Below are 14,206 nucleotides of genomic sequence, written 5' to 3'. Positions count from 1 at the left end.
AAACAGTAGAAAGAATGCCATCCCAATACAGCACATCACGTTCGCTGCAAAAAAAAATGGCAGTGGCTTAGCTCGGCTATGCCAGGATATACGTAGCGAGAGGTACCTTTCCCTGGCTGAGCTTATTTTTCGGAAACTCGAGTGGTGTGATCAGTCACACGACGGGCATTCACATCCTCTTCGGTTGGTTGCCGTTGACTGACGCCTTCCATAGGCTAGATCTCGGAGGCTATACGGCGTCTATTACGGTCGGCAGTCTGGCGTCTCCGTTTGGCAAGGCGTTCCTCTCTGATCGGGCGTCTATGCTGCTCTCTTCGCCCTCTGACGCATGAATTTGGATGCGCAGATGGCGGAAGCCTCTTGGTTGAAATTATAATCGGCTGCATCGGTGTATACGGCTCCAGTATGATTGAGGTACTTTCTATGCAGGGCCCGGACCCTGCATAGAACGCGGCCGCCGCGGCGGCTGCGTTTCGATGGAGGCGAGACGCTACGGGCGCCCGTGCGCTGTGCGATGCCAGTGCACGTTAAAGATCCCCAGGTGGTCGAAATTATTGCAGTGCCCTCCACTACGGCACCTCTTTCTTCTCTCAGTCCCTCCTTTAGCCCTTCCCTTACGGCGCGGTTCAGGTGTCCGCCGGTACAGTGAGAAAGATACTGCGCCATTTCCTTTTCCCCAAAACCAAATTTTCATAAAACGCCGGCCCCGTCGCGGTGGCTCAATGGTTAGGGCGCTCGACTACTGATCCGGAGTTCCCGGGTTCGAACCCGACCGCGGCGGCTGCGTTTTTATGGAGGAAAAACGCTAAGGCGCCCGTGTGCTGTGCGATGTCAGTGCACGTTAAAGATCCCCAGGTGGTCGAAATTATTCCGGAGCCCTCCACTACGGACCTATTTGTTCCTCTCTTCTTTCACTCCCTCCTTTATCCCTTCCCTTACGGCGCGGTTCAGGTGTCGAACGATATATGAGACAGATACTGCGCCATTTCCTTTCCACCAAAAACCAATTATTATTATTATAAAACGCCGGTGCACTTTGATGCGTTCAGCGGAACGGTACGTGTGATCCATGCGACGCCTGCCGTGGAGACCGACACCGCGGACCGCGGCCGTAAGGTTAATAATTAATAATTGGTCTTTGTGTTAAAGGGACACTGAGGAGAACCCTATCAAAATTTTTTGTTAGCAAAATCTGATAGTTCAGCATTTCATGGCTTTGTTGCCGCTTGTCCGGGAGCGAAAAATGCATTTCAAGGAAATTTGGATTCGAAGTTGAAAAAGTTTTTCACGCCGCTCCGATTCAAACTCGAGAACTCTTATGACGGCACGGAGAACCCTTATGACGTCACAGGACGGAGTGACGTGATACGTGACGTAAACGCTGACTCCGTGATTTCTGGTGGCTAGGGGTGCGGTCTAGCAGTTGCCGAAATGAAAGCTACCGCCGCCGCTCGTTGAAGCTAGACATCTATCGGGGGTCGCTACCGTCGCTTCGTTTATGTTGGCACCGGCGTCTTGCCAGCGTTACGATGGATCCCGTTCCCGAACCCGACGACGTAGTTCTCGCAAAAACTCTGGCCTGCATTTCAGCGACCTCAGCCCCACAGAGCGTGCGATGCTTTTGACGGAGCACGGTTAGGTTAGCCGCCTGCGGGTCGTTTCCCTCTTCCGCCGTGAGCAGCCGTTGCAACTAAATATCATAACCTCAGTTCGCGGAGTCGCGATGGGACAGGACAAGGTCGGCGCGTTGCGCCCATCGGAGGCTGACCGGGGCTTTGGGGCCAACGGATTGTGATTCCTCGAACGGCGCGGTTGCACGGTGCAGCAGGCAGCGTCGAGATCTCCCATGGTCGCAAGAGCCATGTTATTTATTTATTTTTTGCCACAAAAAAAGGATGTGTGCTCAAGGGCGGTCGCGTTTAAAGTTGGCGGCTTGAAACTAAAGCCGACGCATGACTCTTCAACGACTTCCGCTAGATCCAACGGGTCCACTGGATCGGGCTCTCTCGCCCACTTGCATGTACCTTCAGATGTGAATGGATTAAATTAGCCGAGAGCTCGAAAAGAACAGCTCCGCCAAACTGCCGAAGCTATTGAATTACGTCACAACGCGCACCTCGCTGCGGAGCCGAATCAGTCGGGCCGGGCCGGCGGCGGCTGGCGCACTCGGCGCGAAATAGAGACATGCTCAAAGTCCCCGGCAGTGCGGTCAGAGTGCGCCGAAGCCGCCGAACGCGTCGGCGGTCAAGCGCAGTTGGAGTATAAAGGGTCTCGCTTTGACCAACGTGACGTAGCCGTGCAGCGCACGCGTTACGCCGGAGCATAAACGCGCCTTAACAGAACCTGCGCTTAACTGATAACCAACAAATTCGGTGGCGGCATCTATGGGAGCCACTGAAAACCCCTGCCCACTCATTGACTAAAAAAAAAAAAATCCTGTACCGAGGCTCGGTACAGGCTCGGAATCTAGCCAGGGCTTTTGGCGTTTGAGGTGGAGACGCTGCCACTACGCTACGACGACTTAATGTACAACCATCAATTAAGGCGCATCTAGTGAATGCACTCTTCCGGTACAGAAATCTACGCGCTTTCGCTGCGTATATCCTGGCCTGACAGAGGTAGGCCATCAGCAGTTTTTCTTAACTGCCTTGTACCTTGTCTCCCGTCCCTGATAAACGATTTCCGTTAAATAGGTTGAAGGTGACTGGCACAGCCGGGAATGTTTCGCCGGGCGAGCGTGTGGACACACAATTAAGTGCTCTTTATACTGCGAACTGCCTTGTACGATCACCGACCATCGTGCCATCATAGTTTTTCATCGACCGTGGCGATCATCTGACCAGCCTTAATAGGCTCCTTCAAAGGTTAACTAGCACTCGAAGCGGCACTTGGAGTTCCTCCGCTGTTCAGCGCTTGTATATCGAGGCGCGTCAAAAACAAAACCACGGGGCACGCAAAGCTCTGATAGGCGAAGCGCCATAAAAAATCGACTCTCCTGGGCCGCCTGTGGCGCCGCCAAGCATCGGTTTTCTTGGCTTCCAACATTCACGTTGTCTTTTGTCTGCCTTCCTTGTGTGATAAAAGTGCACTATTGGTTTTAAAACAAAACTTACTTATATATTGAACAGCGCAACCTTCGTTTGGCAGCCTCAGAGATTCGCAGCCCAATGTAGGAAATTCCTCCAAGATGGCGTCTCTTGTGCTATGACGTCGCCATGATTGTACTTGCGCGATTGGCCTGTGGCGGCGATACCTATATTTTGGTTCCTGATATTTTCTACTTTACAAGAGCTTTGTTTGCAGTAAGAGCGGCGTTTTTGTGATCAGGAGCTGATATTCTATCGATACAAGCCAACTTCAATTTCTCCTCAGTGTCCCTTTAAGGAAATGGCGCAGTATCTGTCACATATATGGTTGGACACCTGAACCGCGCTGTAAGGGAAGGGATAAAGAGGGGAGTGAGAAGGAAGAAGAGGTGCCGTAGTGGAGGGCTCCGGAATAATTTCGACCACCTGGGGATCTTTAATGTGCACTGACATCGCACAGCACACGGGCGCCTTAGGGCCGTTTCACATGCTGCGAATTTCACCGCGCGGCACTGCGAATTCGTTCGCTCTGGGGCGGAGAGGGCCGCCGCTCTTGCCGCAGACGGCTTGCGAACGATTTCCGTCCGGTTGGAATTCGTTCGCAGCGTCGGTGTGTTCGCTCTGCGACTGACCAATAGGGAGCATCCTTTGCTTGGCTCCCCGCCAGGCTTGGCTTGGCCAGCTATGGCTGTCCTTGCACTCACGCCTCATGGGTCTGACGTCACTTGCGGTCACGTGCATTCAGCGCACCAACGTACTTTTTGAATAATTCAGAACTGTTTACTTTAATAAAAAAACATTCAAAATATTTTTTTGTATCTAAAAACACGCGTGACTACAACAACACGACCACATTCCTTATTGCATTAATGCCACGTTAATCACGAGTTCCATGAGCAGTCATCTAGCAACCCTGCTGTCACACGGAACGAATTCGCAGGTCCTGCGTTGCATGTGAAACGACTGAGCGGCAAACGCATTGCGGCGTCAACGGCGGGACCGAATTCGCAGTGCCGCGCGGTGAAATTCGCAGCATGTGAAACGACGCTTAGCGTTTTTCCTCCATAAAAACGCAGCCGCCGCGGTCGGGTTCGAACCCGGGAACTCCGGATCAGTAGTCGAGCGCCCTAACCACTGAGCCACCGCGGCGGGTCGGCCGTAAGGTTAAATTGGTTTTTGGGGAAAAGAAATGGCGCAGTATCTGTCTCACATATCGGCGGACACCTGAACCGCGCCATAAGGGAAGGGATAAAGGAGGGACTCCGGAAGAGCTGCGACGAAGCGCGCGGCGCTCCCAATCCTCCTCCCCGGTTGCCATGGTAACGGCGCATGCGCACAACTGGCCTTTCGCCTGTACCTCGAAATGCTCGACTGATAGCCTAGTGAAGCTCCCGCTACAATAAAAATGTCGCAATTTATACGTGCGCTGCTATAATTACTGTGGACTCTAACTGCAATGTTGCAAAGAATATAATCTCATATTAGATACCTTAAGCATTGCGGGTACCGCGAGCCACCATTGCGCATGCGCAGATCGCCCTGAGGGACACGTTCCCGTCAACGGGCCACAAGCCTGCCGGCCGGGGCCATCAGCGCGTGCGCAAAGAGGGGGGTGCGGTACACGGTCAACGCTAACGTACGTACGCTATGCGCTATGCTAAATGTATCTATATGCACTTTCCAGGACTTCTTAGTTTTAAGCCGACAGAAAACGATAAAAGTACGCCGAATTCAATTGCGATCAGAGAAACAACAAGGTATGTGTTGTGCGTGGAGCAGTGTAGCCCCCAAGAGCTGGTAGAAGGAGCGGCCGCTACTTACCACAACACTGATCGAACAATTAAGCGACGGGCTCGGAAGGCTGTCGCCGGACGGACGGCAGAGGAGAGGCGCTGACTGAGGGATTGCCAGAAGGGACGCCTTATCATTCCGCAGCCATCCCGAACAGGGCCGCCAGCCTGTTTGCGAAGTAAGGGAAGTCTGCGCTACAGACGCGGCTTTCTGAGGACATAATTGGCCAGTTACCACCTGCCGCCGGAGCGGTGACGATGAAAGAACTGTTGTGCCAGGAGAACCGATCGAGGGAACGAGAAGGTTTTAACGCGACAGCGTTAAGGAGCTCGTGTAGCTGAAAAGCCGGTGTCAGCGTCGGCGGCGTTGGCCGTGAGCGAAAAACCGTCCTCCTCGCACTCCTCTTCCTTCCCTTACGGCGCGGTACGGGTGTCCACCGAGATATGTGGGACAAGATGGTCGAACGGGCGACGGCGTCCCGTGCACACCTTGGCAACGCTGCAACACGCTGTCGCGCCTTACTCCTTAAGACGAAACTTAAGCGTCCTCCAAATTTTTGAAGGCACGCGGTGGGGATAACCAGAGAGGCTCCCTGATCGAGAAGTTGTACCGCAATTGCACATGTATGTAAATAAATTTTGTATTCGGCAATTTTAGTTTTGGAACGACTGAATCTGGAGAGCATGCGGCGCGTATGTGGTGAAACGGTGTCGCCACTGTATTAAATATCACAGTTGTGCGTTTTCAGGCAATTCTATGGTATACCAGTGCGCAGGGAGACCACTCCTCGCCAGACGTCGTCGGCTAGCCTCCATAAAGTACCGCGCATTAGCGACACAGCACACACAAAAAAATGTCGCTTTCTATCTGAAGCAACGATTCAGCAGCAGTTTCATCCCTGCTATCAGCACGCAGACCACGTGATGCCCGGCCCTTTATACTCAACCCAGAGCAACAGGCCAACTGTAACATGGCAACTTCAAATAAGATGCCCCACAAAGCCTCTGCTCTTCCAAAGGAATCCTCAGACTTGAGTATGTCCTCAGATAATTAAGACGAGCCCAAAGATTCCAAAAACTCCCACACAAAGGAGCTGAAGTTCCACTGTTTTCTTACATCACATCACTTCCTTGATCAAGCACGGCTGTAATTACGACCATATATGCGCGTTAATGACTGGTAGGAGCTGCATGGGGCCAGCAGAATTGGCAATATATACTCTGAATTTTGACCGCACAGGAATGCTACATCATATCACCGAAAAAAAGAAAACGAAAACTGCATTCCGTAATAAACTCCCCCAAAAAAAGCCAAATTTGCAAAAACTAGAAAACGAAAAATCCAACCCTTATTCATACCGCATCATGTAGGTAACGTCAAATTGTTCTGTACAGTTTAGGACAGGATGTTGTCGCGTACTGCTTGAACACGAACACCTTGGTTTGAAGGTACAATTGGGGAGTCGAAGTATATATATATATATATATATATATATATATATATATATATATATATATATATATATATATATATATATATATATATAGTTTTTACGGCGTGAACCGTTTTAAGGAGCCCGCCGTGATCCGTCGCGTGAATGAGGTCCGTCGAAGGTCGCAGACAAATAAATGGCCAGGAGAAAGACCAGCGAACGAAAATGGAAGGGGATGGGAGAATAATAAGGGAGAAAATGTCCGAGGCGTTCTTTGATAAGGTTTTCTTTTTAACTGTTGTATAGACTTTAACAAGGGAAAAAAAAAAGACATGGGGCCCGCTGGTTTTCTCTCCATCTAATCGAATTTCTATATTCATTGACATGCATATTTCGTTTTTTTTTTTAATGGAAAGAAAAAAAATTGAGGTCTCACCGAGATTTGAACTCGGATCGCTGGATTCAGAGTCCAGAGTGCTAACCGTTACACCATGAGACCAGAATATATTCCGACGCCGGGAATCGAACCCGGGCCTCCTGGGTGAGAGCCAGGTATCCTAGCCACTAGACCACGCCGGAACACACCGATAGCCCAAAGGCGGATGTATTTCAGAGCTAGATGCGCGTCATTTTTTTTTTTTTGCTTATTTGGAGCTACTGTATTTGCGAGGGAGAGCGGCAGTGTACACAGAAGCCAGAAATAGAAATGTATTACAGTGTTTCCCTTTGGTCTTCAGTGCGTCTTACTACTGCCCATTACACGCACTGCGTCTGGTGTCTTTTTCTTTCTCTGATCCTGTGCGCATGACTACCAGTAGCACAGCTACAAAAAATAATGTACCAATTACAGTCCTCTCTGCATCCAGAACACAGCATCGAGTTTTTTTTCCTCGGCCGCTATCAAATGCTCGTCACGTTAATGCGCTCTTCACAACAAAAAACTGAAAAAAAAACGAGCCCCGGTCCCTTTCCATATAGCTATAACTCCTACCCCTGCACTGACTAAAATTCAAAGTTGTCCCGATGGCACAGAGATGCCATTGCAGATGTTTTGTTAATAAATAAATCATAAATGTTTTGTTTACTTCTCTCGGCGCCTGGTTTAATTATAATCGTAATTTCAATTCTGTAGCGGCACTTTTCTACGTACGGTTCGCATCATTTATCTGGTTGTGGCACTGTTCAGCTACTTTCTCATTTTTCTTAACTGACGTCGCTATCCTATAGTGTACACATTCTGAAAATTTTTTCCTGCTTTTCCGGGGCACTGCATGAAGACATTAGCCGTACGTTTTATCGTGGCTATGGTGGCTATCGTGGCTTGAACGGGAAGCCTAAAAATGAGATGTGCACTGCACATGCCACACAGCACATGCCGACTCCATGCTGCTGTGGAGGTGAGCCTTTTTGTGAATCCTGAAAATTTACCTGAGCGCATACGTTCGGCTTCCAGTGCCGAGTTTCCCGCCTGCATGCTTGCTTCCGTCTAAATGCAAAAACGCTTGTGTGTAACGACGTAAGTAATCGCAGCAGGCCCTAAAGAACTCCAGATGGTCTAAATTAATCGCAGGCTTTCCACTGCGAGTCAGATTGATTGTAAAACATTTTATTCGCCGGGAAGAGCTTGGCAAGAGGTCGCGTTAAGTGGTCGAGAGTACATAGCCCTCGACGAATTTGTCAGCCCACTCCACCGCCAAAACTTGCGTTCTGGGGTCAGAGCTAGCCAGCACGGTCTCCCACCGCTCGAGAGAAGGAGCTGTAACTAGATCACCCGGAGGTGGCTCTATTTTGCAGTCCCACAGGATGTGATCGTAGGTAGCACGTTGGCCACAATGTTTGCAGTTTGGGTTGTAAAGATCTGGATAAATGTGCGCGAGGAGTGATGGGGTGCGTATCGATCTCGTCTGTAGACTACGCCACGTAACCTCTTGTTCTTTAGTAAGTCTTTTGTCTGGAGGGGGGAAAATTCTCCTCTCTAGTTTAAAATGATTGGTGAGATCATGATATGTGATCATTGAGTCCTTCGTGAAATTCAGGGAGCCAGACTCATCCACTGCCCGGTCGACGAAACCTCGGGCTTTATTGTGGGCTGCCTCGTTCCCCGGATTCCCCGAATGGGCTGGGACCCATATCAATTCGGAATAATTTGGTGAGAATTTGGTTGCGTTAAGGATTCTAAGGGAGGTGTTTGTAATTCGCCCTTTAGCGAAATTATTGATTATTGTTTGTGTGTTGTGTGTTGTGTGAACTCCAGATGGTTTAAATTAATCGCAGGCTTTCCACTGCGAGTCAGAACATGACTTACCACAACATGTTTTAAGCGAGGCGCCATCAAAAGTCCCGTTAGCTACCATTGGCTATCAGAATTTTAGCTGCAGCCAATAGCCTGGCCGAGCCGAGCCGATTGTTGGAGCCCGCATGTTTCGGAAGCAGTGTGAGGCGGCGGTGGGACTATTCAGTATGCAAGCTTACGAAGTTAATTTATCATGGAGGACCTGAAGAGCATATCTCAAGTAATACGCCAATCAGAACCTGTGGGTTCAGCCAAGTTCACTCTATTACTGCATTTCGTGGTCAATTCTTTGCTATCTCTTTCCGGGAATTCACGTTTCTTTACTTTGCCATCCTCTGCCCTCCACTGCTGTCTAGTTCAGGGTGAGAGTTTGGGAGCATTCGAGGATTAAATGCTGTCTTCATATTGGGCAGCCTTATATAAAGATGATAACCTGACCCTCAATTATCTCTTGCTTGCAGGCATGTCTCGTTTCCCTGCCCAAAAAGGCAAAACAGGGCAAGCAGGTCAGATCTACGGAACACGAAATCGGTCGGAGCTACACAACATTTCAGGAAACGTGGGAGTACTTGGAGAGTGAGATCTTGGCAAGAGCAGCGACCGATTCTGTCTTTATGGTCCAGATTTTTGTGGGAGCTTACACGTTTGCTGTAAACATGCAAATTCAGAGGTTATTAATTTTGCAGCGCTTGTAGCAATAATATGGCGCTATGCTTCTCAGAGTGATGAAAGACGGCATAGGATGGCGTAACGAGTTTTGCTTACGGTCGAGGAGAGTGACGAGGTTCGTCAAATTGTCAGTTCAAATTTTAGCATAGCCCACAGGAGCCGGTGCTACTGACATATTCCATGGTTTTCCTTTGCATTGTCGCCGGCACATCTAGAGATGATATTAGACTCGGGTTACACTCTGATCGAGGTTAAGCTGATCTGATCTGTTCATGCCGCGGATGGAAGTCGATGAAGACGATGGCATACAATGCACAGTGCGAGAGTGTGTTCCAGTTTAACACAAGGCATGATCGGCTGCGGCGATATTGTGCCCTCGTGTAGTGGCGACGAAACTGATCTGTTCACGCTGCCACGGGTTCGAAGCCCAGTCGCGGCAATATTTATTTTATTTCTGCGTGGGCTGTTGCTATGCTAGGTTTTACCAAGGTCACCTTCAAGGTCAAGCTTCACACAAGCTTGGTGAGCCGGGTAGACCTCGTGAAATAGTGCTTTCGCACTAAATTGAGTGCACAAACGAAGACAGGGACGAAGTGATACATGGAGGTCTGTTTTTTGGTTTGTGCACTTAAGTAGTTTTTCCTCTGGCATGAACCAACAAGCCCAGCAACAAGTACTGCTCAGTCATAGCCATTGTTGGCAGCTAAAATTCAAGCTGGAACAACTTAACACTTTCCTTACCACGGGAAAACAGGCAATTCCAGAATAATGTGTATAAGTTCCTGGGCTTGAAACAAGACCTTGTTGTGCATGCACATTCAAGTGGAACATTCCTAGCGACTGTCATAAATAGGCAACATAGCCCACTGTTTGAGCGGCCTAGACAAGTGTGTGGACGACCCATCACTACGTGACAGTACATTTGTTCTGACTGAGTAATTTTATCAGATCCAGATAATGAATGAGAAATTAGGGGGAGAAAAACCCAGCAAACAACGTACCTCCCCAGGAGCGCCCAGAAAGGATGGAATGTCCCTGTCCCAGTACAACATTTATCGAACATTTCCAGGCCGTAGAGGCAGGACATAGAAACACAAGCAAAAGGGAAGTGAGCCCACTAATTTCCTAGAAACGTTTTTTCGAGGGTGTTAAGCAGAAACAAAAACAAATAGCATTTTGGTCCCAGAAAGGTAACTGGGAGAACGTTTTTGGGACCAATGCTTTTCAACAAAATATACAAATTGACTCCTAGCTCCCTTTTCTCTCTCGCGCGTGCCAAAATCTACGGGGAGAGAAGGTTTTGCGCTTGCACTCGCCGTTTTGAAAGATCAAACGGTTTTGTTCGAACAGCCGAGGGAAGCGCAGTTCACCCCGCATCTCTCTCGTGGGCCGTCGGCTCCATGCTGCAGACAGGCAGGCGACGGCGACCGGTCTGCCTTTTCATCGCACCGCCGGGAGCGGCGGTCACCAACGTGCCCGTCTTCAATAGTGTTTCAACTTCAGCACGGTGCGGCTGTCCCTGCAGGCATCTCCAACTACCAGAAGTCCTCGTTGCGCCGCTGTCTAGCAGAGGCGCAGTAATGGCCTCCCGTCGTTCGCCTGGCTTCCTCGCTTGACGGAAGCCAACTTGCGCACACGTACTCGCGCAGCCCCTAGCCGCTCGCGCGCAAGCCCCAGCGCGCGGCAGCTCTTGCTCTCACCACTGGGCTGTCGTGAACTTCGTAGCTACGGATTCATGGCAGCTTTCCCGCGCACCTCGGCGTGCCCACATAATTCCTTTTGGAACTGGTGCAGCTGCGCGCGGCTCATCGCAAGTCTTTTGCGTAGCTTCACGGCCGGCCCGGCACCATAATGGCGCTCTTCCAGGCGTCGTTCGCGGCAGCGGATCTCAAGGCAATGGGCGACCCCTAGCGCGCACTCTGCATCCCTCAGCGCCTCCGACGACTGTGGCGCGTTGTTGGTGGCAGCGTGGCCGTCCACTGCGGTCATAGGCGGGAGAGATCTTCGGAAGCCCACCAGACTCTTGCTGCGAGTGCCCATGGATTAACCTGCTCTACCTACATTGCCGTCCTGTCGCAGCGGTATAGTTTGTGTTGTGTTCGCGTCGCTGACTCCCAACCCACCCCCACCGGATTACTTGTGCCTTGATCACCTTGATCTCTCCTCCCACGCCGTATTGTGCCGCACGCGCGGTCTGCTGTACGTACCATGGGTGCGGCACGCCAGGGCTCCTACCTCAAGACGCCCCCCCCCCCCCCCCCCTTTCCATCCGGCTCGGAGCAGCCTTGTCTCCACACTTGGTCACAAGAAAATAAAACCGGAGTGTAACGAGGATATAACGCGTATGTTTGAGCGTTCGCTGTGCCGTAAGAAGGCACAGGACAGAAGGATGCGTTGAATTCATATATATAGCTGCAGAATTTTATTTCATCCCCGAGTTTCCGTTGGCAACGTCGTCAAGGTATGTTGGTTTATGCTCATTTTTTATTTTCGCCTCGTGGAATTAATTTTTTTTTCCTGTTTTGATAACACGCTCAAGCTTACTCCGAGGGTCGTGCGAGAGGCAAAGCGAGAAGGAGGTTTCACCCTGCAGAAAATCCGTGACCTGAAACCACGTATTTGTATCGTACGCACATCTCTTTTCTTTTGGCACCCAGGTTGCTGTTTACATGGCATCCAGGTTGTTGTTTGCTTTTGCGTGTGCATATATGCTTTTGTACCCTTTAGAACGTTTGCTTAAGGTGCATCAACTTTCAGCATGTATTATGTTTTTATTGCTTCACTTTTTCAGATTTCTTAGAGCTAGAGAAAAATTTGGCCATTATTATATGCTGGTGTCGTAGTGCTCCGTACATTGTGCATTAAATGGTGTGTACATATGCGTCTCCTGTTTGTATTCATTTAAATGCAAAGAGCACATCTAATAAACTGAAATTACATCTGTATTGCGCTGCTATTTATTTGTTGTATGGGCGGGATCGGGCGACTTTTTGAATTCATATTTCCTTTTTGTGTAAAATTCTAGCACATTCCATGTTCTTGTGGCGGGAGCAGCGCAGCACGAAACAAATAAGAGTGAGGCGGGAATCGACGCTGACTAACAACCAGAGACATTTAATGCACGTTCGTCGAATATATCAAAATATGACGTTGATCAAAATATGACGTGATGACCATTGTGTTGCTAAGCTGCAGGTCACATTCATGCTCTCTGCAATGGTTTGCTAATTCACTACTGATGGCGCCCTTTAGGGATCTTTTGTGCTCTCGAAGCAGTTCATTCAAACAGCGCCCTGTTTGACCAATGTAGGTGCGTCCTCATGACACATTGACGAGATCCCGTCGTCATGAAGTTCAAGGCACTTTTGACACCCAGAACCGTCGGCTGAAAGCAGCAGGTTGCCCGACGAGACTGCTATCTAGCGCCGCAGAAGGGATTCTGCAAGCACTTAGAGGCAGAAAATATGTCACAACCACATCAGAATAAAGGAAGCCGTACGCGGTCATTCCTTACATTAATGGCATTTCCCACAGTCTCAAAAAGGTAGGAGCAAGAGCTGTTGTAAAAGTGCTCATGTCAGCACCCAACAAGTTAAGAAGCCTGTGCGCCAAAGTAAACAGCGAGCAAAGAAAAAATCAACGCAAGAAAAAACACAGAAAAAAAAACATGTGAAATGCGTGAAAAGCGGGGTTTATAAAATACCTCTGTCATGTGAACGCACCTACATTGGTCAAACAGAGCACTGTTTGAATAAATGGCTTGGAGAGCACAAAAGATTCCTAAAGGGCGCCATCAGCAGTGAATTAGCAAAACATTGCAGAGAGCATGAATGTGCTACGCAGCTTATCAACACAATGGTCATCCCGTCATATTTTGATCAACGGACCGGGAGATTGAAGAAGCCTTCAACATCCGACCAAATAACGACGTATGCGTCTGCGTACCTTCAATAGCGCTTCGTGACAGAGAAATTGATTATCTGCGTACGATGTCTTAATATTTCACCACATGTACATCTTATGCGTTTTTCATGCTTCTTTCTTTTCCTTCTTATACGAGCGAGATGTATATATTCGACGAACTTGCATTAAAAATCTGGTTGTTATTCAGCGTCGTGTCCCGCCTCTCTCTTTGTCTCGTGCTGCGCTGCTCCCGTCACAAGATCATGCACCAACCAGCCATAATTTTCACCTTGTTAAAGCACAGTTTATGTAAACAGGTAAGTCTGAATGGCCTAGCCAGCAAGCATTCACGCGAGTAGACAGACGTATTACACCACCTATAACGTAAGCATGTGCCTGAAATTTGGCACATATATATGTGCGCTTAGATGCCTGAAGTCTCCATGAAAAAGAAGGAATAATTTTATTGAGCCAGAGCCGAGAAATCTAGCATTAACTTTTTGGGGCTGTCCCTGGGACGCACAACTTTTTGGACACGGCTAGTTGTGGGGACGTTTTTTGGATGTGTTCGGGAAAAATGAGCACCTCTTGGGGAGATTCCAAATGTCCCGATGGGATATTTCTGGGAGATGTTGAGGAGATTTTGTGTTTGTTGGGCAGGTGCGCTGTCAATGACTGGGATGTCATAAGCAAGGGCGGAATTGGTTGGTTGGTTGGTTTTTGGGGAAAGGAAATGGCGCAGTATCTGTCTCATATATCGTTGGACACCTGAACCGCGCCGTAAGGGAAGGGATAAAGGAGGGAGTGAAAGAAGAACGGGAGAAAGAGGTGTCGTAGTGAAAGGCTCCGGCATCCGGAATTAGCCCCCTTGTGCGCATTGAAGGCTTCCTTCCTTCCTGCTGCTTCCTTTTCCAGCAGGACCACAGCCCTGTTCACACAGCTCGCCTCGTAGACAGACCGATGGAAGAGCTGGAAGCCGCGCGTGCCTTCCAACAGCATGTCGATACAGGCACGGCATCGACGCGTAACCGT

The 14,206-nt window shown here is 49.4% G+C and overlaps 2 non-coding genes across 2 annotated transcripts; both read right to left on the bottom strand.

Annotated features, from left to right (window-relative positions):
- Positions 1–6,736: 6,736 nt before the first annotated feature.
- Positions 6,737–6,808, bottom strand: TRNAQ-CUG (transfer RNA glutamine (anticodon CUG)). Its single transcript has one exon. It is a non-coding gene; the product is annotated as a tRNA-Gln (tRNA).
- Positions 6,809–6,816: 8 nt separating this feature from the next.
- Positions 6,817–6,888, bottom strand: TRNAE-CUC (transfer RNA glutamic acid (anticodon CUC)). The gene has a single exon. It is a non-coding gene; the product is annotated as a tRNA-Glu (tRNA).
- Between the last annotated feature and the right edge of the window lie 7,318 nt (positions 6,889–14,206).

Source organism: Amblyomma americanum, chromosome 7 (genome assembly GCF_052857255.1).
Source record: "Amblyomma americanum isolate KBUSLIRL-KWMA chromosome 7, ASM5285725v1, whole genome shotgun sequence".
Classification (NCBI taxonomy): Eukaryota; Metazoa; Arthropoda; class Arachnida; order Ixodida; family Ixodidae; genus Amblyomma; species Amblyomma americanum.
The sequence above is the reverse complement of the archived record's forward strand: the minus strand, read 5'-3'. Positions and strand labels throughout refer to the sequence as shown.